We start from the raw sequence: 3,750 nt of genomic DNA on the forward strand, positions 1-3,750 counted from the left end.
GAAAAAACTAACCACACTAATGAAACTACTAACCTAACTAACCAACTTTTCTTTCATTTCCACTGATGTGGTGGCATACTACAATTGCATGGCTACACGGGAAATGATAAATTTGTCACTTACCACACGTGCATGTTCGTTCTTAGAATTCTATCGTATACGAACTGAAGCCAGATTCATTTGATGTTTGTAGGGATGACTCCACCCGGTACTGTTGAGGACGTGCTCTATAAGGGAAGACTCGGTGTTGTCAAGCCCTGATTTCACAATTATGGTAGACTGTCCACATGCGGTGAGGGTAGTCCGTTGAACAATTATACGCGGTTGTGTAGTGTATGGCGCATTGCTCAACTACTCTTTTAAAGGTGTATTCAATTAATGTTTTTATTGGGAGCATCCTGGCACCGCGTAAAAGATTGTTCATGCTTTACGATATTTTCGTGGTGAGGTTACCCCATCGTCAATTCTCAATGTTTTGACTTAAGTTTTTGTTATAGGCCCAAATATGGCTCACACTAAGCTGAGCCTTTTAGCCAATAGGATTAAATGATTAGGCCTTGTGCCTTTGTTTGAAATTTTTTCAAATTCTCTTTCATGTAAAAGGTATAACATCAGAAAGCATAAAATTATAATAAGTTTAAAAGTATTAATCATTTCATTCAACTTTGATAAATTCAAATTTAGGAAAAGAAAAACTATTCAAACTTTGACATTTGAAGAGTGGCATGAGAAGAATATAATAAATAAATTACATATGATTTTTTTTTATGTTTATGTTCGGGCTTTGGTAACAATAAACTCCATAGACCATACACAAGATAACAGTGCTGAAGATTGGGCAGGTTGTAAGTCTTGAAACCGGATCTATGCAATATGATATCAACCCAAACACGATGTTAGTGCGGAATCCTAACACCGTGGTGATTCAAGAAAGAGAACAGAAGAACAATATAAATATGATGAACACAATAATACTCCAAATGCACACGATTATATTAACAAATCGTCTGGTACATGAGTTTGCTCTCTTGATGGTGGCTACTACGGATTAACAGTGTCTTTTAATGTGAACAACCAACCATAAACCCTATACATGTTATCTATATATAGAGAAACCAAAACAACCTAGCCCAACAATAGCCCAAGCCCAACCGAAATCCCTATATCCATAGGGATTTTGGTACTACATCTTCATAACCATAATGCAATTCTTCAACTCGTCTTTGTTTATGTCACTTTAGTCTTGATCATGTCATAACCTTTTGATATGCGTCAGTCTAACCAAATTATGACCCAACAATCCCCCCCTTAGACTCATCAAAACCTTCAGAATCTTTACTTGAACATGATCAGCAACTTCAGCATCTGTATCCAATACTCTACAATCTCGCCCTTTTTGACAGCATCATCCAATTTGAATCTCAGATACTTCATATGCTTTGTTTGAACCCTGAATCAATCACCATAACTATAACAGATCTTGGATCTGTGTGTATTTGATTAATCCTTAACTCGGATCTAGCTCATAATTACGTTTGATTATATTTTTTATGTGTATATATTATCAGTATTAGTAGTTGTATATGTGAATAATATTAAGGTGAAGATCGAGAGCGATTTGGACAACACTTCGTTAATTAACTCTCAAAACTTAAATTAAACGTGAACAGTGTTCACCTATAAATAGAAGACGGACCTAGTTCGTTAACATTCCCTAACGAACTAGAGTCCGCTTCGTTACATACATTACAAAGTAAAATATTTTAACGAATCACCCCCTGATTCGTTAACATCCCCTAACGAATCAGGAGGAAATAAATTTAAGTCTTAGTTCGCTAAACAACCTTAGCGATCTAGACCATACATTAACGAACTAACTAAATAAATAATTGTTTATTACATTAAACAAAACGACAAATACGTTAAAGATAAGAACAAAGACTCGAGACGCAAAACCGTACACTAACAGACACCCCCTTGTCTTGAGCTCTTTGTCTTTAAATTACTTGAAGCGCTTGGACTGCCAGTCTCTGCAACTATGAATTCCGTTTTCATAACAAACACGCACAACGCGTTGGAATTGCATAGCCAGGTCATAGTCTTCATTGCGCTCAAACAAAATCCTGTTCTTGTGTAGCACATCATTGTCGGTCTCGGTTAAATTGACCAACCACATCGGGTCAATGATCTTTATCAGCTCAGTCTTCAGCCCTGTACCAAGAACAATGACGGCCTCACCAGTACGATTATCGTAGTACCAGCGGTTGAAGGATAGAGACATGAGTTGGTTCATTGTCTTCACTGGCACCCGCTTCATCGTCTTTGGCGGCTTTACTTTAAGAACCAACTTCTTCCAACCAGTCCTTGGGTCAATCTCATTGAGACGCTTACGGATGGGAATCTGTGGTTTAAAAAATTTGAACCCGTGGTTCACTTCAAACATCAAGTGTTGATGAAACCAACTTGCATGTTTATTCCCACCTCTATTAATGAATGCACGGTACGCCAGAGTACGTACGTCCCACCTCAGTAATGAAAGAACATCATACATCCTTTCATAGTACTGGATGCCTTTCTCCCATTTGACAATGCATACTTTAAGATCAGACTCAAACATCCAAGAAATAATATTACGTTGCACCTTTGACACGTCCTTAAATGAAGTCTTCTGATTGGCCTTGGCTCGTGCAATAGCTTCGTCTTTCTTTCTTGATCAACAAATCTGTATGCTTTGATAATCTTACATGCTTGCTTGTGTCTGAACCAACTGTTAATCTCCTCAAGAGACGGGTCGAGAAGCGAATCAGAATATACATTTTTGCCCTTAGAATTCTTCTCAAGATGGTCTTCTGCTTCTTTTACAATCTTCTCATTAAACACTGGAGCACCCTGATCAACATTGGTGTGTTGAAACAGATCAGGGTAATCCTCAGCAGTCACATCCTCCATCTCAACTTACTCATTCTCATAAATAAAATCTGTCCTCAACTCCACAGTAGGATCATTCAAGATCTCGTCATCATTGATTACCTCAGCATCATGCTCAGTCTCTAACACGGCCAACTCATCTTCAATTAGATCAAGCAAGATCGCAATCTGCTCTCGCGTCAGCGACCTATCAACAAACTGCCCCACATCTATCTCATCAGCATTCACCATGCTCCTAATCACCCCTGACCATCCATAAATATAACGGTATCGGCCTCAATCATCTCAATTGGTTTGGCAGCCGAATGATTATGATAAACAATGATCTGTTTGCCCGAATCATCAACAGAACTCGTACCCGCACCAGAAGCTGGGTCTTGAGTTTGTTTAGGCTCACCACCAGCACCAGACTCATCAGGATCTTCCTCATCATTCTTGATCTTCTTTAAAGCATCATCTTTGCAAGTCAATTGTAAGATCAGATGCTCTTGTTCTTTAAGTTTCACCCCCCTGAGACTCAACAATCTCACGTAGGGCTTTTGTTTCTTTTTGACAAAAAGAAACATAACTGAGAAGCTTCTTCTGGTTCTCCATCAATCGTTCTTGATTCATACGGTCAGCAGACATTTGGTTTTCATACAAATAAAGAAGATTCAAAAGCACGTATGTCTGACGGTTCGGTGGCATAGCATACAAAGATGGATGAACAGGCTGGATTGGTCCCCGAGGCTTGGTAATTCTCATAAATGAGAGATCACTAGGTGGAGGAGGCCTCATTGACGGTGTTGTAAGAACATTAGAAGGTGTAGCAGAAGGCATCGG

Source organism: Bidens hawaiensis, unplaced genomic scaffold (assembly GCF_021521415.1).
Source record: "Bidens hawaiensis isolate Kalapana, Puna unplaced genomic scaffold, B.hawaiensis_p1.1 tig00028766_1, whole genome shotgun sequence".
NCBI classification, from domain to species: domain Eukaryota; kingdom Viridiplantae; phylum Streptophyta; class Magnoliopsida; order Asterales; family Asteraceae; genus Bidens; species Bidens hawaiensis.